This window comes from Myxocyprinus asiaticus, chromosome 5 (genome assembly GCF_019703515.2).
Source record: "Myxocyprinus asiaticus isolate MX2 ecotype Aquarium Trade chromosome 5, UBuf_Myxa_2, whole genome shotgun sequence".
NCBI lineage: Eukaryota > Metazoa > Chordata > Actinopteri > Cypriniformes > Catostomidae > Myxocyprinus > Myxocyprinus asiaticus.
This window is the reverse complement of record NC_059348.1, coordinates 21,227,151-21,252,022: the sequence shown is the minus strand read 5'-3', so window position 1 is coordinate 21,252,022 and position 24,872 is coordinate 21,227,151. Positions and strand designations below refer to the sequence as shown.

Here is a 24,872-nt window from a genome sequence, read left to right as displayed (position 1 = left end):
TGGTTAAATAAAGTTTTTATTAACTCTGTACATTTATTATAGAACAAACTCTTCATGCTTGTTTTTAACAGTTTCAAAATCTTAGTGTCCATGGAGATTTTGCCTTACAACACTTTCTTTCAGCACAATCATGTGCACAACATAGCACACTACATATTATGTATAGTACATTGAAATAAGTTCTATACATGCAATAAGACTCAACACATCATGAAATCAATGCATTTTTCTATCACGACATACAAATTTATAGAATCGGTAAATGGAGCAGTCCTATGCAACGCTGTCAAAAAAGAGTGAACGATGCTATCTGATTTTCTTATCTAGTGCAGTTTGTGGCCTGTCGGAATTTTTTTCAGGTACTATTAGTCTTATCTTCCTCTTTGGTGAGCCTTCGGCTGAAGATACATATTCTTGGATAATAGGGGCAGCAGAGCTCATCAGGTCTAAACTGTTAGACTTATCAGCCAGGTCCTGTTGAGCAGTGGTTTCACTATTTAAACTGAGCATCAGTGGGAGTGTTGGAGGTATAGAGCTCAGTAGGCTTTGAGCTTCAGAACAACTGATGAAGATAGAGTCTTCCAGACCATCTGTTTGCTGAGTTTCCCCTTCAACAGGAATAGTATTGTCTGGCCCTTGTCCAAATTCAGTTGAGCCACCACTATTTGAACTTTCTTGGGTGACTTCATTGGAGTCTTTGTTTTCTTTTTCAGAAAGTTTTACTTTAATGGAGGATGCATGTTCTTTTTTAGCTTGTTTTGTTTTAGAGGTTGATGTTTCCTGGTCCACAGTATCTGCTTCCTTATCCTCATTCTCTGAGTCTTCACTGTTATCCTTTAGTTTTTTGCTGGTTTTCTCTTTTTTGGATTTGTGCTTGAGACTTTTTTGGTCCTTTTTGCTTCTCAGTTTTTCTTTCTTGGCCTTTTTAGACATGTTGCTCTCTTCATACTTTTCTTGATCACCAGACTTGGGATGAACTCTGTTTTTTCGAAGAGGGTTTAAATTTAATTTAACTTTCAGTGTCCTCTTTGCCTGTGCTTTGGTTTTGTGTTTTTTTAAATGTCCTTGTGTGCTACTCTTCATCTTAGCCAACTTTTGGTTGCTCTTCTGCACAGATGTTTTAGAGCTTTTTATCCTGCTCTCTCCTTTGTGTCTGTCAGCTGGTGTGGTGAGGACGCGTTCCTCAGACCCAGCTAGATCAAAAGTAACATTCCTTTGAGAGGCTAACTTAAACCCCAGATCAATGGCTTGATTCTTACCATGTACCCCAGAGCTAGACTTGTTATAACCTAAGAAGTCTCTGTATAGCATAGCGTCATACACTTTTGCTCCATTTTGAAGTGTGTTCTCTGAGTGATTTCGAAATGGAAAGCTCTGGTTATTACTCCCAGCTTGCCTATATTCATCAGTCTGATGAGAGTGCAGACAGCTGATGGTCCAGTAAATTGGTTGTGCACCAACGTCCTTGGCCTGGTGTTTTAACAGTGATTGATTTACATGATTTCCATGAGTTACCAATTCCTTGTGCATTTGGTCTGGGGGTCTAAATGGGCCTCTCTGGAGGGCCGAGAAATTATTTCTGAGGGCCAGCTGCTGTATTTTGACAGCTGAGTTGCGGTTTGAATCTCCACAATGTTGGGAAGAAGTATAATGACTGCCCAAATGGTAGTTGTTAGAAATTCCTGCTCCCCTCTCATTGTATCTTTGTACACTTGTATCTGTGATAAGAATGGAGTGAAACATTTAAAAATGAACATATGAGAATGTGCCTGGTGATTTTCACAATTTCTGAAGAAAATGTGCACTGTGCTTGCCCCTGCTAAAGGCAAATACTCACCTGCACAGTACTAGGGTGTTTTGCTGGTTGCCTGGGCGTCACTAGGCAGTTGCTAATGGATTCTGGGTGGATTTTAACGTGTTGATATGCAGTTGCTAGGGTATTCTGGGTGGTTTCTAAGGCATTGTAAGGTTGTTTCTAGGGTAGTATGTGTGCTTGCGAACTGGCCCAAGTCAAAAGAGCTCATCTCAAGTATCTATGATATTCTGGTCCCTAGATAAGGCTTGGGTCCCTCCTCTACTGCAAGTCTTTTTAAGCCCATTTTGCATAAATAGTGCAGGACAAGTTACATGCTGAAGTTTGATTCTAAGGGTTGGGTATTTGTTCAAATGGTCAATAAGTATGAGCAATAATAACAGTGATACATTTCAAAAGAGTAGCATGCTTCATAGTTTACCTTTGATCCTTTGTTGCAACACAGAATGCTGATCATTCCCTTTATGTTGGCAACTAGCCACATAAGTTGGCCAATAATCATCTCTCTCATGCTGTTCACCCATGAGACTGGCTCTCTGCAGAACAATCTCTTTTTTTTGCTTTCCTACCGCAAGAGCTGTTGAGCTGCACTTGTGGCAGGTGAAATTATTCGCCACTGTGTCCGGCCCCATATGACTAGGGGAGTTTTCTCTGTCCCAGGGCTGATGGGATTTGTAATTGCAGTTGTACAGAGCATGACTCAGAGTGTCTTTGTCTTCACAGAAATTCCACTGGGCTGTTTCTGGGCCAGAGGTGTTCCTTTCCACGGCTCCATTTTCCTCCTGTACCTGTTTAAATTTCCTACTGAGTTTATGGTATGCAATGGCAATTATTCCCAGGGTAATCCCAACACCACCTACAATTTAACACAGAACTTGTTTAATTCTTAGTGATTAAAAGTGATTAAATTCATTAAAGCTTAGCCCATTACATTTACATTTAGTCATTTAGCAGACACCTTTATCCAAAGCAACTTAGAAATGAGGAACATAAGGAATTTGTTATACAAAAGTCAACAATATCTGCAGTATTGCACTGCCAAGTTCAATGGTAGCTAGAGTAGGATAGAAACTAGAGCAGTAAAAAGAGACAATTAATACCTATTTTTTTTTTCTCAGAGATGTCTTGAATAGAATTATAAGCTAAATCTTTTTTATATGAACAGTGTGCAGTTCGTTCGCAATTTTTTAAGAGTATTTTTCATGTAAACAGGATTTATAAATGGCAACTTTACTTTGAAACTCCTGGCAACTCTGGTGGCAACTTGCCATTTTAGTTGCAGAGTACATTTTTTAGTAAATATCTAAGTAAGTAAATATGATGGGTACATTTTCTGTATAAAAAAAAATAAAAAAAATAAAAATAATAATAATTACATGCTGGTACAATTAAGTACACTTTCCAAAGTCAAAAGAGCCCACTCCACGTCTCTATGATGTTCTGGTGGCAAGAAATGGTTGGGACCCCAGAGGCCATAAAGGGCCTTGGTACACCACCCCGAGACAAAAGAGGCTACCCCTATATCTCTATGGTGTTCTAATACCGTGAAATGGTGTTCTGGGTGGTAGCTAGGGCATTGCTGGGTGGTTGCCAGGGTGTTTGGGTGGTTGCTAGGTTGTCACTAAACTTGCTTTACTGTCCAAAGACAAAAGAGGCCACCACCATGTCTCTATGATTTTCTGTTCTGGAGATATGAGCCCTCTGCCCCCTTTTCAAAGTTAAGTTTATGAGCTTTTTTCATAAATTTTTTCACCTACTGGGGGAACAGTGTATATCGATCACTTAGCCTATACAAGTCATAGCACACCTCTCTTTATTAAGCCAGTTGATTTGACATTTCATTTTGGGTTTACGACAAATGCCGTGGGAAAAGTTATGTGGCAAATTTTTTACGGAAGAAGAAGAAATGGGTTAGGGATTTTAGAAAATCCCTAAATGTAGGTTAGAGCAATAGTAATAGCCTTGCTAAAGCAAGCACTACTAACTAAACACTACCACATGACACATTATTCAGCAAGGTGTTAAAAGCTCTTCCTACAGTTCTCTACTTGAACACCAGTTGTTTTTAAAACATCTGTAGTCACACAAAAATTTAAGGAATAAGGAATCAAGAGTGGTAAAGACTTAAACAACTTGTTGCCTCTGGGCTTAAATGGGTTATTGATAATGAGTTAACATTATAATAAAAATAGGCAGGCATTTTTGGTATCAAACAATTTCATTAGGTACTCACCCAGAAATGAAAGTACAATAGCAATAGCAACATTTCTAATGTATTGTTGCGGTGTGATATTACTTTTAGCCACAACCTCCACTGTGATATTCTTGTTTGGTGGGACACAGTTTGCCTCAGTCAATTCCAGCACATTTTGCACAGCTGGGCTATCTGTATTCACACACACCAATCTCTGCCCATTGTACAACACTTTATCTGGAGCCTGAATGTAGCTGTTGAGGAATGAGGCCAGTTCTCTCAGCTCACAAGTACAGCTCCAGCGGTTCAAATCAAGGTTCAACACTGAGAGCCCTGACAGATAGGAGAATGCATCGGGAGCGTTCTTCAGAAGGTTGCGGGACAGATCAAGACTGTGGAGATGAGGCAGCCCTCGGAAGCTATCTCGGCCCAAGTACATGATGAGGTTATCAGACAAGTCCAAAATTTCCAGGTTCCTCAGATTAGAGAGGGCAAAGGTGCTGGAGTTCAGGCTGGTGAGGAGGTTCCCCTCTAGCTGAAGGGTTTTTAAAGCTCTGGAGTTCTGGAACCAGGAACCGTCAATGTCCCTCAGAGCGTTGTTACCTAGCTGGAGAGTCTCCAGTCTATGGAGCCAGAAGAATGTTGAGTTGTCCAGGGATTGGCTGGAGATGCGGTTGTGGTCCAAAGACAGTGCTGTAAGGAAAGTAAGGTTCCGAAAAGCGTTCTCCTTGATGCTGGAAATGGCATTGTTGCTGAGTGCCAGAACACTCATGTTGGATAAATCAGAAAACACCATGTTGTCCACAGAGTCAATGAGTCCATCAGTAAGCATCAAAGCTTTGGTAGTGCCTGGTGCATCTGAACATGACAAATGAAAACCGTTTTACATCATCCACAACTTAATCTCAAGTTAAAAATGGTTTAGAAGTATACATACAGTCTATGTGTATTTCCACATACACTTCATAACCAAAAGTATGTGGACACTCCAGACATTTGCTATTTCAGCTAGTGCTATTACTAACTGTAGCATAAATCAAGCATACAGCCATGCAATCTCAAAAGAAAAACAGTTTTAGTAGAATAGGGTGTACCCTTTCTATTACAGCATGACAATGCAAGGTCCATAAAGAAATGGTTTACCGAGTCTGGTGTGGAAGAACGTGAATAGCCTGCCCAGACATAAACTCCTTTGGGATGAATTGGAACGCCAACTTAGAGACAAGTCTCATCGCCCAACATCAGAACCATGAACTCCATGATGCTCTTGCATCTGAATGGGAGCAAATCCCCAAATCCATGTTCTAATATCTAGTGGAAAGCCTTCCCAGAAGAGCGAAAGCTGTTATAGCAGAAAAGGGAGCACTGACCTACTACGAATGCTCATCGTTTTGATATGAATTGTTCAAAAAGCACAAATGGATGCACTATTTGGGTGTTCACATACTTTTGGCAATGTAATAAACCTTTAAATGTATTCAAAGTATCTAAAGAAAGACATGTTCTTCAACTGCATTCTTCTCTGCAATTAATGGAGAGATACATTATAATTTACATACCGATGATGTTTAGGAGTTTATGGCAAATGATGACATCTTCAGAACACACCACACAGGAGGAGGGGCAAGGTAAAGCGATCTTAACTTGAGCGATTGTCACCATCAGTATAAGGAAGGCACCTGAGAGGAACCATGTAATGTTAACCTAAGGTTAATCTGACACAACTTTTCACTGACTGCAAATAAAACATTCATCATCTTTGTTAGGCTTTCATGAATTGTTGCATGACACTCAGTTTAATAGAGAATGTGACAATAAGCTATGAGGCTAGGTGTACATACTTCTCATGGTTTGCCATTCAAGTCACATGGCATTGTATTTACACTTCCAAAACAGCTTATGTGTTCCATGGTCTTCAGTCAGCTTTGTTCAAGTAATCGCAGTTATACTCAATCCTCAAAATCTAAGAAGAAACCTGTATAGCCTGTCAACAAAATCATGACACAGTTTCAAGGTGTAGATCAATACCTTGTCAACATTTCCATCAGTGACACAGCACAAAGTCATTACAAGAGTTCTCCATTTACTCATTACTTTTTTTATTTTGGCAACTACACCTGATGCTGTGCTCCTCTGACCTCTGTTGCCTAGAGACACTGGCTGCAAGACAAAATGTGGAAGGTATAGTTATAAAACATGCATGACCATCCACCTGTTTCTTATTGGGGACCAGATTCTGCTCTCTCTAATGTGTGAGACCATTTTAATACAGCATCACCTGACATGTATTCTGTGGCTATAACTGTAAAATAATAATGTGGAGTGTTGTGGTTTGAAGCCGCCTCAGGTAATTGTCTCACATCAGTACGTTACAAAATACAGCCAAACTGAACACAACACAGTGGTATAATGATCAGCATAAAATGATATATTATTATTAGACTACATCCATCACAAAACAGGTAAAACAGTCATACACTATTCATTCTCATTATTCTAAAAATAAAATTTTGGTGTGTGTATATATATATATATATATATATATATATATATATATGTATAATATTTTATAAACTCAAAATCCCTCTGCTAAAACAAAAAGATTAAATCTACTTCCTAAAACAGGACTAGTATTTGAGAATTTATATAGCTAAACTGTGCTCTCTTTATAATAAAGCATATGACATTTACCAAATATATGTTGTAATACTTACCACACGGTGTACAGCATAAAACCAAACACTCCTATCAATACACTAGAAATCCAAAATTACTTTCTCAATTTCCACACAGTATTAGTTTCTCTGTAGTGCTCCTGTCCTGCAGTCACCCTGTGTATATCATAGCTGCAATGTAGCTGTGTTCGGTTACATGCAAATGGAGCATGCGAACCAGTATGTTACCTGATCTCAGAAATGTGTTACAGTGGCCAGCCAAGAACACACATCAGTTCACCTTACATTGTTCCCATCTATTACACTAGACAAGGCAGACAAGCCTGGCTAACAAACTATTACACTGAACAAATGCCATCAGCAGCCAAAATATTTCAATAAATTGCTGTATTGGTTATCATTTTCTAGAACTCTTTACAATTAGCAATGTGTTCACTGCAAATACTATTTTGTAAGACTTTTAATTACATGATACAATAGCATAATTCTATAGAAATACTGTATTTATCTAAATGCAAAATATCCTATTTTAACAATCAGATTCCACAGGTTATTAAATATGAATTAATACATATTTTTCTTTTAGTGTTGAGAATATTTTACTATAATTTTTCTTAAAGTTTATAGTTTATGTCTATTTGCCTTGTTTACTGTCAATCTTACAGTATGTAAGAGGGTTAACATATAAAATGACGGCACCTGCAGAAGGCTAATACCCTCCCCAAGAACTTCAACCACACCAGAGACATCTGATCCTGGAGTATAGGGCAAATTGGGCTTCCGAGCGTAGGATCCAGATCAGATATACATCTCCACTGGGTTTGCTCCACATGCATGGACTCGAATCAGAACCTACAACAGCAGATAGTAAAGTTTACAAAGCTCTTTGGAAAAAAAAAAAAAAAAAAGAAAACCCCAGCAATCGTGGCCCATGGTTAATGTCAGTGCTGTCTCTAGCCTAATGGGGACCTTAAAGGTGCAATCAGTAATTTTTTGACACATTAAAAAAAGATTTATTCCCAAAGAAATTAATCATAATTTTGGAACATACAGTAAGTATAAAATCATGAGCACTTACATGAGATGAAGACTCCATTCATATACCTTATAATATATACAGTACATAGTAAACATATAAAAGCTGCTTTATTCTACATGAAAACAAAAAATTTCAGAACTTCTTAAACTACTTCAAAGAGTTCAAATAAAAAAATAAAAAATCCTCCATGTGCAGCAATGACATCTTTGCAGATCCTTGGCATTCTAGCTGTCAGTTTGTCCAGATACTCAGGTGACATTTCACCCCACACTTCCTGTGGCACTTGCCATAGATGTGACTGTCTTGTCGGGCACTTCTCACGCACCTTACAGTCTAGCTGATCCCACAAAAGCTCAATGGGGTTAAGATCCATAACACTCTTTTCCAATTATCTGTTGTCCAATGTCTGTGTTTCTTTGCCCACTCTAACCTTTCCTTTTTGATTTTCTGTTTTTTGAAGTGGCTTTTTCTTTGTAATTCTTCCCATATGCGCCTGCACCCCTGAGTCTTCTCTTTACTGTTGTACATGAAACTGGTGTTGAGCGGGTAGAATTCAATGAAGCTGTCAGCTGAGGACATGTGAGGCGTCTATTTCTCAAACTAGAGGCTCTGATGTACTTATCCTCTTGTTTAGTTGTACATCTGGCCTTCCACATCTCTTTCTGTCCTTGTTAGAGCCAGTTGTCCTTTGTCTTTGAAGACTGTAGTGTACACTTTGTATGAAATCTTCAGTTTTTTGGCAATTTCAAGCATTGTATAGCCTTGATTCCTCAAAATTAGCAATTTAGCATGACTACTCAAGGATAAGGTGTTGGAGTAATGGCTGCTGGAAATGGGGCCTGTCTAGATTTGATCAAAAATGACTTTTTCAAATAGTGATGGTGCTGTTTTTCACATTATTAATGTCCTGACTATACTTTGTGATCAGTTGAATGCCACTTTGGTGAATTAAAGTACCAATTTCCTTCCGAAACAGCAAAATCTGCACATTATTCAGAATTTTTGGCAGCCAGTGTAGGTTTTATAATCTACCAGTTACAAGTTTGTACACTCATATCTATTTTTTACTATTACTATTTTCTACATTATAAGATAATAGGAAAGTCATTAAAACTCATACAAGCATTTAAGCATAAGCCATTAGATCAAAAGGTTTTTAAGATCATCGTGAGAAACAAGCGTTTGACTGGTAGTGTAAGTGTATAAGTGTATTGGTTCCTGTCTGTTTGGTAATGGCATGTGTTTTGATCTAAGGTGTCAGAGTGCACCAATGTGCAAAAGCAGTACTGTTCCTGGTTATTTGTTACCCACCAGAAGTGCCAAAAAGAAGATGTGGTGAGAAATACAGTCACCATTAACAACATTTTACAAAAGTACTGTAAATTAATAATTTACCTTGATGTTACAGCTTCATTACTTTTTCAAACAGGTTACGGGTTTCAAGAAGTCTGTTGGAGACACTACTTTCACGTTTGAGCCTTTTGTCCTTCATGTTCAGTGTAAACACCATGAAGATGCACAGTTACTGGGAACTGTCAACCTTAATTAGAATGAAACTTACCATGTAGTGTTTAGAGGGGGGTAGGGGGGGAAGAATAACTTGCTGTTGATGGTTTGCTCCTCAGCACACTGTTGCAATAAACTCTGGCTTCAGGAATTCTGTTATAACTGTGGGAAAGAAAGGCAAGCTAATCATGGTAAGAATATTCAAAGATACATCAGTGTACTTTTGAGGCATAGTTCACCCAAAAATTATTATTCTCTCATCATTTAGACAAATCCCAGATGTGTAAGATTTTCTTTTGCTGAACACAAAGATTTTTAGAAGAATATTTCAGCTCTATAGGACCTGACAATGCAAGTGAAAGGTGACCAAACCTTTGAAGCTCAAAAAAGCATGTAAAGGAAGCATAAAAGTAATCCACAAGACTCTAGTGGTCCTGAAGTGATCTAATGAGTTGTGGGTGAGAAACAGATCAAAATATAACTAATTTTTCATTGTACATCTTGTCATTGCAGTCTTGAGACACAATCATGATATCAAGCTCAATTACACCTCCTAGTGCTTGATGCATGCACAGAGTGCTAGATGGTGCTAAGAAGAGTAATCGAGCTTGAAATCATGATCACAAAGGAGACTGCTGATATCAAGATTTATAGTGAAAAAGGAGTTACATTTTGATGTGTTTTCATCCAAAACCATTTGGATCACTTTAGAAGACATGGATTAAACAACTGGAGTTGTATGGATTACTTTTATGCTGCATTTATGTGCTTTTTGGAGCTTCAAAGTTCTGGTCACCATTCACTTTCATTGTATGGACCTACAGAGCTGAGATATTCTTCTAAAAATCTTAATTTGTGTTCTGCAGAAAAAAGAAAGTCATAAACACCTGGGATAGCATGAGGGTGAGTAAACGATGAGAGAATTTTCATTTCTGAGAGAACTATTTTTGTCAAGCATAGGTGGTGCCCAGCACACATTGTCTTGAGGTACCTCTCAGCCACAGGGGTATTCCTCATCAGTGACGAATACCTCATTTTCCTTGTTGGAGTTGCTAATGAGAAGAAGAAAATCTTAAAAGAATAGAGAGCTATGTTTTCAAGCATATTATCTAAAGCTGTTTGTTCTATGTCTCTGTATGCTTATTTACAGTTAGGGTCCAAAAGTCTGAGACCACTAGTCGAAATACTTTGCATTAATACATGATTTTCCATTCTATTTTTTTAATATTTTTTTTTAATAAATGTATTATTTAATATAGAATTTTCAATGTTCAGTGTCACATTTCCTTACATTTGAATAGTGCCCTAAAAATTATATCTTAAAATAGAATCTTAAAGGGATACTTCACCCAAAAAAATTTTTAAAAAAAATAAAATTAAATTCTGTCATGATTTACTCACCCTCATGCCATCCCAGGATGTGTATGACTTTCTTTCTTCTGAAGAACACAAATTAAGATTTTTAGTAGAATATGTCAGCACTGTAGGTTCATATAATGCAAGTGAATGGTCGCCAGAACTCTGAAAGTCCAAATCACATAAAAGCATTATAAAAGTAATCCATAAGACTCCAGTGGATTAATCTGTGTCTTCTGAAGTGATACATTCAGTTTTGGGTGAGAACAGACAAAAATGTATTCGAAATGTAATCGAGCTTGAAATCATGATCGTGCTTAGAGACAGCGATGTCATATTTTGATATGTTTCTCAACCAGAACTCATTGGATCACTTCAGAAGACATTGTAAAACCACTGGAGTCTTAGGGATTACTTTGATGCTGCCTTTATGTGCTTTTTGGAGCTTCAAAGATTTGATCACCATTCACTTGCATTGTATGGACCTACAGAGCTGAAATATTTTTCTAAAAATCTTCTTTTGTGTTCAGCAGAATAAAGAAAGTCATACACATCTGGGATGGCATGAGGGTGAGTAAATCATGAGAGAATTTTCATTTTTGGGTTAACTACCACTTTAATATTTCTTCATTTAACATCATAACTTCATACTCACAAAGACTTTTATTTACAGAGTTATGTCATATTTATTTTAAACAGATTCAGTGATTGCTTACAAGCTGCCCTTCAACCTCCAGCACTGAGATGTAGTTTTCAGGATGGGACGGACAAGAAACCTGTCTACAGACGGAGGAGGAAAAGGATCCAGGACGATTCTGTGACAGCCAAACTGTCGAAGAACAAAATGAGAGCATCAAGTGGAAATGGACTGTGATCTAATGTGTTTATTATAGGACATCTTCCTATTCATCATCTGACCATCATTCTCTGGTATTTAGCTCCAAATGTTCTCAAGAGTGCATATTTACCAAAGTTTGTGTGTAATCAAATACCCATATAGTGGAGTACCAGCCCTTTAAACATAGGCCTACTTCACATTGTCATTTTTGTAAACATTGGATGCAAACATTGGAAAAGTGTGCAGATGTCTTAGCTAAAAGTAAAGTTGTTTCTTAATGACAAATGTAAATAAAACACTCACAAACCCACTTCTGTTAGAAACCTTCAGAATTTTGATAAGAGGTGCCTGCTTCCTGTATTGCTCATTCATATGCCTTATTATTTAGCGTGATTGCGGTGGATCTGTTTTAGTTTAACATGCCGTTACTTCAAAAGCTTTTGTGTATAAACCATCATTTTTCTTTGCTCTTGCAGAAGGAAGATGTTGTCCAGCATTGCCCCTCACAGCAATGTAGAAATCGACCATGTTATTCATCCATGACAAGCCATTTGTCAGATGTCGTTGTGAACATGCTGTGTGGTTTTGAGTACATTTTCTCTGGTTTAGAAGGCATTACTGTCTGGGCCTAGTCCTGCAACGGCTCATTTGGGTGTCTTGATTCATTAACAGTCCTGTCTCCGCCATGTGGATCTGCTTCATTTTCATTCTGATGTCTCATTTTCATTAACTCATTTTTAATTAAGACAGAATCCATAATCCACATAAAGGTTTAATTATATGTGTAACAAGTTTTGTGTAATGTTGAAATAATGCAATGTTAAAGATACTGTAATGTCGGAAGTCATCCTCTTGATGTAACAATAAAATTATTTATTTGAAAACGTTTTGATATAAAATGTATCTATGTATGTCAGTCGAATGATAGAGCGGAATAAATATTGCCTATGCCATTCCAAGTGCATACAAAATGCTTACGTACCAAATACTAAAAAATTCTGAAATTCATGTAGTTTTCAAGTCAAATTTTCACTGAAATTGTTATACTGATAATACAATTTGTAATTACATTTTGCATTAAATTGGAAAAGCAAAAGTGCTGGTAAAACAGAAGCAAACACAAGTGGTCTCAAACTTTTAAACTCCATTGTATCTTATCTTTCCTAAAAAGGTTAATTTTTTAGTACAACCTGGTATTCCACAAGTGAATACAAGTCTTCTCATGGCACGCATTAGTCAGTTAGTAGATAAAAAGTACATTTTACATTTTAAAAGACATTTGTTTGCCAAAGAATAAGAAAATGAAGTGGTCTGGAAAGAGTGTTGAACTGTGGCTGTCTGAGCTGTCTTCAGACAGATAGTAATCCACATGAATGTGTATAGCAGTACACCAGTAGATGGGGTAGATGCACTTTTAAACACATCTGTAACTACTTGAATAGAGCAACTGTGCTGCTGAAAGCTAAACTTCACTGTGTGGTTTAGTGCTTCAGTAATCTCTAGTAGGCCTATATTTAATGCTCAGTTCAATTACTGCCCAGAGAGAGTATATTCAAACTGTGGCCACAGCCATTTTTAGATTGGTATGTAGATTGGTATTTTGTAGATATGTGTATACTGAATATATAAAATGTCATAATATTGATAAAGCTAATTTATTAAGATTATTACTCTTATTTACATTTTAGATTACAATTGATTTGGTATAAAAGATTTTTACAATTTAAAAAATAAAAAAGGCTTTCACTAAGATTAATTACGGAGAATTAATTAAAAGTAGCCTATGTTATGAAATTATGAATATATATATATACATATATACACACTACCGGTCAAAAGTTTTGAAACACTTGACTGAAATGTTTCTCATGATCTTAAAAATCTTTTGATCTGAAGGTGTATGCTTAAATGTTTGGAATTAGTTTTGTAGACAAAAATATAATTGTGCCACCTTATTAATTTATTTCATTATAAATCTAAAATTTTATAAAAATAAATAAATAAATAAAAAAAAAACATTTTTTGAAATTGATGACTTGGACCAAATAAAAAAGCAGCCAATAAGTGCCCAACATAGATGGGAACTCCTTCAAAACTGTTTAAAAAGCATCCCAGGGTGATACCTCAAGAAGTTGGTTGAGAAAATGTCAAGAGTACATGTCTGCAAATTCTAGGCAAAGGGTGACTACTTTGAAGATGCTAAAATATAACACAGTTTTGATTTATTTTGGATTTTGTTTAGTCACAACATAATTCCCATAGTTCCATTTATGTTATTCCATAGTTTTAATGACTTTACTATTATTCTAAAATGTGAAGAAAACAAATAATAATAAAGAATGAGTGTTTCAAAACTTTTGACCGGTAGTGTGTGTGTGTGTGTGTGTGTGTGTGTGTGTGTGTGTATATATATATATATATATATATATATGCAGCTCTGGAAAAAATTAAGATTCCACTGCAAAATTATGAGTTTCTCTGGATTTACTATGTATAGGTATGTGTTTGAGTTAAATGAACATGTTTGTTTTATTCTATAAAGTACTGACAACATTTCAACATTCCCAAATTCCAAATAAAAATATTGTCATTTAGAGTAATTATTTGCAGAAAATGACAACGTGTCAAAACAAAAAATATGCAGTGTTATCAGACCACGAGTAATGCAAAGAAAACAAGTTCATATAAAATTTTAAACAACACAATACTAATTAGGGAGAACTCTTAGGAAGAGTTCAGAAATCAATATTTGGTGGAATAACCCTGATTTTCAATCACAGCTTTCATGCATCTTGGCAAGCTCTCCACCAGTCTTTCACATTGCTGTTGGGTCACTCCTGGCACAAAAATGTAAGCAGCTCGGCTTTGTTTGATGGTTTGTGGCCATCCATCTTTCTCTTGATCACATTCCAGAGGTTTTAAATGGTGTTCAGGTCTGGAGATTGGGCTGGCCATGACAGGGTCTTGATCCGGTGGTCCTCCATCCAGTAAATTCTAGAGACTGTTGTGTGTGAAAATCCCAGGAGATCAGCAGTTACAGAAATACTCAAACCAGCCCATCTGGTCTAAATGCCACAGTCTAAATCACTGAGATCAAATTTTTTCCCCATTCTGATGGTTGATGTGAACATTAACTGAAGCTCCTGACCCTTATCTGCATGATTTTATGCACTGCTGCCACACGATTGGCTGATTAGATAATCACATGGATGATGGTGCCAGACGGGCTGGTTTGAGTATTTCTGTAACTGCTGATCTCCTGGGATTTTCACACACAACAGTTTCTAGAATTGACTCAGAATGGAGCCAAAACCAAAAAACAACCAGTGAGCGGCAGTTCTGCAGACGAAAATGCCTTGTTGATGAGAGAGGTCAACAGAGAATGGCCAGACTGGTTCAAACTGACAAAGTCTGCGGTAACTCAGATAACCGCTCTGTACAACTGTGGTCAGAAGAATATTGGTGGCATGAGGGGGACCTACACAATATTAGGCAGGTAGTTTTAATGGTGTGGCAGAGCGGTGGATATATACACACACACAAAGTATATGCTTACTATGACCTTTCAAGATATTTCACACTAGACAGCATCAGGTAAAATTTGAGTCACTCAATTGAAATACAATATTCTGTCATTTCAAGGCTGAAATCAATAAAGATCCAGTGTAGCTCTGGCCATTTTCAGACACTTGTCTGCCCATTGTTATGCACTCCTATTGTTTCCACCGCATCAAGAAAACAGTGGCATTAAGATCCAAGTTAACCTCAAATGAACCTTTCCCCAACCAAAAGACTTCTAATGCTAATCTTAAAATAACATCAATTAGCCAGCTGAAAGACTAAGTAATCATTTGAAATCTCTCATAATTATTACTAGACATTAAGTGTGAGGAGGAAGGAGGGGCGCTTGATTGGCAGGTTATGCTGAAGGGGCATTAGGGTGAGTGAGAGGGAGTGCTGGGAGGGTACGAGGACCGCTGCAATCAGAGGAGAATTGGGAGCTTTTGTGCCTGCGTGATTGTCAAGTGGGCCATTTCTGCCTCTGATTAGGACCCTCTCTCCCACTGCCAGCTGATTTGGTGGCTGCGTGTCCTCAGGACTCACTGCGCAATCATGCTGCCTCTTACTGTCACTCCAGGCCCACTGATTTCTCAAAAAGAGAGGAAAAAAGAGAAAGAGAGAGAGACACACACACACACACACACACACACACACACACACACACACATGCCAGCTCAAACCTTGTGTCCTTCACATCTAAGCACTGACTAATTTTTACTGTAAGAAAGGTCACTTCTGCTTTTTAGTTTAATGAGTATTTAAATTAAGCTTACATTTACACAGAAGGAAGGTTAAGGGCTAAAAAGATTAAGGACCTCACACTGATATTTGCACTGACAGCTCAGAGGGTAAGTTTCTGTAGAAATTTGAATGCACATACTTTCCACTTACAATCTGCTTGTACTGGGAAAAGATGCATGAGATTCATGAGATTTGAACAATATATGTAATATCCTATGAATATGTTTAAACGATATTCGTTTTGTGTACACTTATTAGTTTCATAAAAAAAATGCACTGCAGCAAATACCCTCCTCAAATGACCCTTTAGTAATTACATTACTTTCATAAATCATTCAAATCTAAACAAATCGTCTTTGGTTTAAATGGGAAGCATTACTACAATTGGTGTCATTGTGTAAAAGCAAACATCTTTTGCTTCTTATACAAAATCAAACTAAGATGTGATAGTCTTTGTAGTCTGTATTAAAATAAACAGAATATTCAAAATTAATAGTAATTTGACCATAAATCAAGCTCTGTAAAAATCAGTTTGGTATTACACATGAACCTTTAAAGGAAAATAATTTATGTAGTAATTGGCTAATTTTGTAAACATGTCTAGTTCACAGCTTTTTGCAATTATTACACATTTATTTTTAATCTAATTTCTGTTTATATCATGTGATGTGTTGTAGTGTTCATCTCACTTAATATAAATTATTGTAATTGTGAATGTATGATTTTTAAGCAATGTGTATGCAAATCCAAATGTTTGGATTCCAGTTAAATGGGACAAATCTTCCTTTATTTGCTTGAACTTCATGGATAATGATCTAAAGCTCACTTGAAATGATATAGATCAATGAAGCTGAATAATTATTAAATGCACTATAAGAAATTTACTGTATAATTTACAGCGATTGTTTATCATGCTCCCATAATTCATAGCAAGTAATACAGTAAATTACAAAAGCAAAATACAGTAATACAGTAAATTACAAAAAAATATCTTATAATAAATATTTACATATGTTATAATAAATATTGCTTAACCACAATTTCATTTGTATTGACTGCACTAAAACTATACAAAGACAGGTGGCCTTTATGAGTTGTTGTTGCCATGTTTATTCCAGTATTGGAGACCCTTTGATATTATATTCAAGTCAAATATATCATTTTTATTTAAAATATTCTAATATCCTACTGAATAATGTTACATGGCTGTATGTGCTGCATGTGGTATTCTTTCAGCAGATCAGACCTTTACTGAAAGAAGCAGGGCATCTACATCCAAGTCTTGTCTGTGATTCAGGCTGTGTTAAGAGTAGTCTGATCTTCCAGTAATTTGATGAGGCCTTCATGTTTTGTTTTATCAGCTCTTAACTGCTGTCCCTTATTCTCTGGTCTTTATCGTTATGTAGGTACTGTATGGGCTATGGGATCAGACCCTCCAGAATGAGAACTGAATGTTTTAGCAGAGGCTTTTAACATGTCAGATGAGTAATCGGATTAATTGATGAATCATTTAAATGGTTCCAGAGCATTTTTTTTTTTTTTACATTTTTGCCCTTTCTATATATTGGAGAGTAGACAGGGAATTTTGGAAAGAAGAGAAAAATCTGGAAATTTGAATCATGTGTCAGATTCAAACTTGCATGTTTTGATATATTCTTTTGTTGGTTTTTATATCTATTTGTTATTTGGATCTATGAAGATGAATGACATCAGCCCAGGGCTGCCAACTCTCACGCACTGAGCGTGAGAGTCACGCAATTGACAATGCTCTCACGCTGTCATGCCACATGTCCCTTTTCTCATGCAGTGATAACGTCACGGAGCAAAGAGGACACTGACAGCGCACGGACAGACAAGACAGAGCAGGCAGCACTGTTCAGCAGCGAGCGACCAATCAGGAGGAAAGCAACTGCACAGCATCTCTCCCTCTTCTCTCGCAAACTCAGATATTGAGGTGCCGTGCAGATCTCCTGATGGAAGAACATCTCTCATTCCAGCTTAACAGCTGTGACATTCATGTATTGATTACATAAGTAGACATGGTGGCCCTTTCCATCAAACAACTTACAGCAGAACTGTCCGTAGTAGAATACCATTTAAGTTATGTCTGAAAGTTGAGGGCCAAACAGGGAGGGTCCCAGGAGAACCCGAATGATGAATTAGAACGCACAGATTTGGAAGATTAATTTGATTCTCTTTCATCTCGAGCGCTTGATTACGTTCAGAGAGCAAATATTTCTGCGCATGCAACTGTACCCCAACGGAAAGAAAAATAAACAGTTGCACACAGGGTACTGTATCATTAACACAACAAAGGCTGGAGGAGGAAGCTTCTGAAATCTGAGGATAGAAACATCTGGAGCACGTTAATCAACCGGTGAATGACGGATGAGTTTTATTCTGCCTGGCGACAGATACAAGGTGGGCCTCCTAGTCGATTGTGACGCATGATAATGACTAAAGTGACCCATAAAAAGGCCTGTATAGATGTTTGTGCCATGTTAAACTAAGCTCACTGATGCGGCGAAACAGGTTGCTTTTTTAATTCATGTGGAATTGTTCAGCTTGTTGTAAACAACTTTGTGATACACAGATCATCTTTTAAAAGAATAGGCAAACATTTCCATTGAACCCAGTACAAGTTCCTGTTGTATTTCCTGTAGAAGTATTCAACTTATTGTAAACAGCTTTGTGTTGAAATCAAAATTAGAGTCTTGTGGCTAATTAGTCAATGTCTGTTAGCTTTGAAGCTAATATTGAAGCTATAGTGCTAGTGCTCCTAAATGTTGTCAGAATTCACTTTTAGCAGATATGTGCATTTAAAATTCACTTCCAGTAGCCTTCAATTGAGACAAGTTCCTGTTGTATTTCCTGTAGAAGTATTCAACTTATTGTAAGCAGTTTTGTGGCTTTTAGTCAATGTCTGTTAGCTTTGAAGCTAATATTGAAGCTATGCTAAAGTTGACAAAATTAACAGAATAAACTTTAAGCAGATATGCACAATTAAAATGTACCGTCTTTCTCTTCTGGGAACATTGACCAAAATATTGAGGACTCGTGTACTACACAGATTTTTGTCCAATCACATGCTCTCTAGAATGAGAATGTCCTACCCATAATGCCACCTGGCACAGACAAATGTGCCCTAGGAGCTCTGAATGACCCATGAATGACCCAGCAATGTTGTACTTACGAGTGTGACACTCGGAATTCTAGATGATACCCAAGTTGCCGAGTTGGGACTTTGGAAGGGGCGTGTCGACAGGAACAATGATGGAAACGAATGATTTTGCAAAATTATTTCAACTTCTGTACTTTATTTCAAAATATTATTTTGTTGTATATGACAGTCAACTAGTGTCTCACCCTTCGTGCTTAGTTTTAAGCAAATTAACTAATTATTTGTTAGATACCATCAATTAACAAAAAGTTGTGTATGAGTGATGATACATGTAATTCACTTAAATTTATTCACCGGCACAACAGAAAACAGCTTTTGCCGTCATTCACTGTGTATTTGTTGAGTTCAGCTTCTTCCTTATTTTGTTTCCCACTTGAATGCGTGACATGTCATAGTAACGAATGCCCGACTCGGAGGTATGAGCATCCCAGGTCCACATGAAGGCAGCATAACAAGCAGCAATGTCCTGCCCAATCTTCCTGTTTTAATAAAAAAAAAATGTCAACACAAGAAAGAAAACTGCACTTGTTAAGCAATTTCACTGGTCTTTCAAGGTGCACTCAGGAACTTTTTCATCTTAGACTTACAGTGAAACCTAGTGGCATATGCTGCATCATTCAAAATCAATAGTTTTCAGTTACAGATGCCATTGTTGAAATTCACTATTCACAGTCAGCCATGATTAATTTAATCCCTAAATGAACGTGTCCAAAAACAGGACAGTTACTTGGATTAAGTGAGTAGTGTTTAGCTGGTCATGTGATTCTAACATGGCAGCTCCCATGAGGGGACCCTCTCAATGTAAAATAAAACAGCTCTTATAAGGTTGCCAATTTGACTAGAGTCCTCATCTCATGTGAGTGCTCATGATTTGACACATACCCTTCTAAAAACCTAGTGTTCTGATAAATGTGCACATTTCCCACTCTTTATTTTAATAGGCAAATGAGCTTCTGATTCCCTGCAGATGTTTGCCAGAAGTTTGCAACGGTAATAGTGAACCTGCAGCAAACCTTTGGCGATAATGAAGAGTTTGCAGCAAAGCTCATTTGCTTGTGAAAATAATAAGTGGTGAATTTTCTGAAAAATTGCAGCAAGTTTGCCAGAACTCTAAATTTTTATAAGGGTATGTTTAAATTTGTATTTTTGTTTTTTATGTGGAGAAAATTGAGTGTACCTTTAAGAACTCTGTTTTTAAAGAACAAGCAAATGATTTCATTGAAATCTTCTAGAACAATCTCAGATAGAGGAAGAAACTGAGCATACTGCATAACTACTGCCTCCTTATCTGAATTTGAGCACTGTTAGCCTCTTTGTCTTGATATATGTGATGTGTGTCTGCTTTGTGTTGTAAATTTCACAGTAGGTACCTGCAGCCCCCCTCAGGCCAGATGGGGGTCAACCCCTCCTTTGCCCCAGTGATGGGTGGCGTGCTGCCTGCCTCTTGCTGGTGGGCTGGCTGTAATTTATGTGATCCCCTGTAATTTCCTGCTACTTTGTGAAGTGGTAGCAGGGCGGAGACAGCAGAGGAGGTTGAAGGACCCTTCCCTATTTGACCTCTCTCAACTTCATGCATCACCCTGAAGGAAATAATTACAGGGGAAGCAGAAAGAAAGAAATGAAAGAAGAAAAAATAAAGAAATAGAGCAGCGAGGACTATAAACATATATTGACCTGACCGGTTTCACTTTGGAAGTATAGCACCCTAAAGAGGTCAAAGGTCAGGGTGGGCATCCATTGTAAATTAGTAAATGTATATTCATTCAAACAAAGTGCATGCTATGACAGATACCAAAATATAATATAGACCAGGGATAATTATAAAGCAACATGCTGGGATTTACCTTAGAATATGTACAGTCATAAATTATAATAAATTATATATATGTCACCATTTGAACCAGCATCTCCAGCATGGGAGGCAGGTGTGATAACAAGGAGGCTAAAGGCTACAGCTCCTAGTGACAGTTGCTAGTGCACCACTTAAAGACAGGGGAGTGAGGTTTACACACTGCACAGCTACAATTACACTCACCCCCCTAAACATCACTCCCATCTGGGTCATGGCAACACTGTCACCAGTCCTGCTTGACCCGCTCCGAATCAGGATTCGAACCAGCGTCTCTGGCATGGGAGGCAGGGGCACTAACAAGGAGGCTAAAGGCTACAGCCCCTAGTGTGCCTCTTGAGGCTAGGGTAGTGAGGTTTACACACTGCACAGCTACCTATCAGCTGGCTACTGTTATATAATTTATTATAATTTATGACTGTACACTTATTCAACACAACTAAATTGCACACAATAAGGTTTACAATGTACTTTAATAAGGTAAAAAAGACAACCTGATAGATAAGTAAAATATAATGTTTCCTAAATATAATGTTACCTAAAAACACTGAATGTAATACAGTAAAGCATCCCAAATATTATTAACAGGAAAAGAAAGAATTAAATATTTTTGTTTCATTGAAGGTCTAATTATTTTGTACAATAAATATATTTGATTTTCACATCAAATACTATATCCACAATGTGAAATGTGAATTTGAAAAGGTTGGAAGAAAATCTTTATCCTAAAAAACAAACAGCTCAATTCAACTTTTAAAAATATTATTTTTTGAAAAATTATGTTTACCTTAAAAGTATACATTTACACTTACTGTGAATATATAGATAGTAACAGTCACCCAATCTATTCTTTTATAACATGCACATAAGATGGAGGTGGCTGTAAGGAATGCATTGTGAACTAATCAAGTGTTATTACAACAGAGCAAGACTGGGTGTTATACAGTAAATACAAACAACCTCATCAAGCCCTCATAAATTGCTAATGTATTTGTAATGTATTGACTGGCTTTTGCAAGGGTGAGGCTCCTTTAAGAGGCCAAAAGACTGGGAGGGGCATTCCTGTGTTGGGTGAATATGTGTTTTGTTGGCCAGAGGTATTCTGGTGCTGGCCAAATGAAGTATGTTCTGTCATGCTTGAGTTCAGTAAAAGTTTCCAAAGTTACGACCGCCTCCTCCTGTTGTTCAAGTATCTTACACTGGTGACGAGCGGACTCGAACCAACTGTGTGTAGATAAGTCTATATGGTGCGGCTGTTAAAGTGAACGAAAATAACCTGCATCTGGATGCGAACATGACTACGTTCGGCCGTATCGAAGAGTTTGATGAATGCTCGAGTAACTCTTTTGAAGAATACATAGAAAGACTGGAATGTTTTTTTCATGCAAATGACATTGAGGATAGTGCAAAGATATGTTCCGTGCTGCTCAGTGTGTGTGTGGTGCAAAAACGTATTCCACTTTACGTTCAGTGCTTGCCCCAATGCAGCCCTCTACTGTGACTTATACGAACATTGTAGCTGCCTAAAAACGGCATTACAGCCAGCGCCGTCGGAGATTGTTCAACGTTTCCATTTTCACAATTGTAAGCAGAAACCTAATCAAAGCATTTCTAACTACATTGCTGAGCTTAGACATTTGTCTGTGCACTGTGCTTTCGGAGATCAGTTAGAAGCCATCGTGTGCGGGGTTGTGGATGAAGCGCTACAGCGATGCCTGCTGGCTGAAACCACGCTCACATTTAAAGAGGCAGAGGAAAAGGCGCTAGCTGCTGAAACAGCATTGTTAAATGCTCGCCTACTTCGTCAGCAACAAAACGAATCACTGCTGGAGGACGATGTTCATTATGCAGCTCATGCGCATGCATCAGTAAATAAGACAGCAGCTCCAAGTGAAAATCAAAAACGTGACAGACCATGTTTCAGATGTGGCGGTCAACACACCCCACAAGACTGTAGGTTTTCCACTGCTGTATGCCAATATTGTAAAAAAAGAGGACATATAGCTCATGTGCATTTAACAAAAACTAAACATGGTACTCACAAGAATGCAGCCAACGCCACAGCAGAACGGCATACAAATGTTATAACTCACAAAGAACAGAATGATTACTCTGTTTACAGCACCACTACTAAATCAAAAAGAGGGGGGCAGAAGCCATATCTGGCCACTGTGATACTGAACAAACAAGCACACACAATGGAAGTGGATTCAGGAGTGGCATGCTCCTTGAGTAGTGAGCATACTTATCAATTTTGTGGCCCTCTCAACCCCCTGAAATGCATGCAAACAATGGAATACTAAAGCAGTGGTCACAGGCAACCTTGTAAGTGAAAGGAAAAATATTTGTGGAAGTATTGTACAAAGGAACACAAAACATACTGCCTTTGTTTGTCATCCAGGGCCAGGGCACTAGTCTGTTGGGATGGGACTGGTTTAATGCCCTAGGAATATCAGTTGAAGGAGTACACAGGGTACAGCTGCAGTCTATACAGGAAATACTGACTGAATTTTCAGAGGTTTTTCAGGACATTGGGGTTTGCCGAACCCCCCAATCACTATTGACATTGATTCCACAGTTACTCCACATTTCTTCAAAGCCCAGTCAGTTGCTTTTGCTTTACGGCCACAGCTTGACGAGGAGTTGGACAAACTGGTGGCTCAAGGAATTTTTGAACCTGTTCAACATGCAAAGTGGGCCACACCTACAGTGCATCCGGAAAGTATTTACAGCGCTTCACTTTTTCCACATTTTGTTATGTTACAGCCTTATTCCAAAATGGATTCAATTAATTATTTTCCTCCTTCTACAAACAATACCCCATAATGACAACGTGAAAGAAGTTTGTTTGAAATCTTTGCAAATGTATTAAAAATAAAAAACGAAACAAAATCACATGTACATAAGTATTCACAGCCTTTGCTCAATACTTTGTTGAAGCACCTTTGGCACCAATTACAGCCTCAAGTCTTTTTGAGTATGATGCTACAAGCTTGGCACACCTATTTTTGGGCAGTTTCTCCCATTCGTCTTTGCAGGACCTCTCAAGCTCCATCAGGTTGGATGGGGAGCGTCGGTGCACAGCCATTTTCAGATCTCTCCAGAGATGTTCAATCGGGTTCAAGTCTGGGCTCTGGCTGGGCCACTCAAGGACATTTACAGAGTTGTCCCGGAGCCACTCCTTTGTTATCTTGGCTGTGTGCTTACGGTCGTTGTCCTGTTGGAAGATGAACCTTCGCCCCAGTCTGAGGTCCAGAGCGCTCTGGAGCAGGTTTTCATCAAAGATGTCTCTGTACATTGCTGCATTCATCTTTCCCTCGATCCTGACTAGTCTCCCAGTTCCTGCCACTGAAAAATATCCCCACAGCATGATGCTGCCACCACCATGCTTCACTATAGAGATGGTATTGGCCAGGTGATGAGCGGTGCCTGGTTTCCTCCAGACATGACGCTTGCCATTCAGGCCAAAGAGTTCAATCTTTGTATCTCATGGTCTGAGAGTCCTTCAGGTGCCTTTTGGAAAACTCCAGGTGGGCTGTCATGTGTCTTTTACTAAGGAGTGGCTTCCGTCTGGCCACTCTACCATACAGGCCTGATCGGTGGAGTGCTGCAGAGATGGTTGTTCTTCTGGAAGTTTCTCCTCTCTCCACAGAGAAACGCTGGAGCTCTGTCAGTGTGACCATCGGGTTCTTGGTCACCTCCCTGACTAAGGCCCTTCTCCCCCGATCACTCAGTTTGGCCGGGCGGCCAGCTCTAGGAAGAGTCCTGGTGGTTCCAAACTTCTTCCATTTACGGATGATGGAGGCCACTGTGCTCATTGGGACCTTCAATGCTGCAGAAATTTTTCTGTACCCTTCCCCAGATCTGTGCCTCGATACAATCCTGTCTCGGAGTTCTACAGACAATTCCTTGGACTTCATGGCTTGGTTTGTGCTCTGACATGCACTGTTAACTGTGGGACCTTATATAGACAGGTGTGTGCCTTTCCAAATCATGTCCAATCAACTGAATTTACCACAGGTGGACTCCAATCAAGTTGTAGAAACATCTCAAGGATGATCAGTGGAAACAGGATGCACCTGAGCTCAATTTTGAGTGTCATGGCAAAGGCTGTGAATA

The 24,872-nt window shown here is 38.2% G+C and overlaps 1 long non-coding RNA gene and 1 pseudogene across 1 annotated transcript in view; one reads left to right on the top strand and one right to left on the bottom strand.

Annotated features, from left to right (window-relative positions):
* The first annotated feature begins 6,179 nt into the window (after positions 1-6,179).
* Positions 6,180-11,476, top strand: LOC127441142 (tRNA wybutosine-synthesizing protein 3 homolog; annotated as a pseudogene).
* Positions 11,477-19,225: 7,749 nt separating this feature from the next.
* The window catches only part of LOC127441270 (uncharacterized), a 30,215-nt gene continuing 24,568 nt past the window's right edge, over positions 19,226-24,872 (bottom strand). Inside the window, exons 2-3 of the long non-coding RNA XR_007897277.1 lie at positions 20,275-20,484; positions 19,226-19,383 (exon numbers count right to left, since the gene is read on the bottom strand). This is a non-coding gene — a long non-coding RNA (uncharacterized LOC127441270). The remainder of the gene's footprint in view (positions 19,384-20,274; positions 20,485-24,872) is intronic.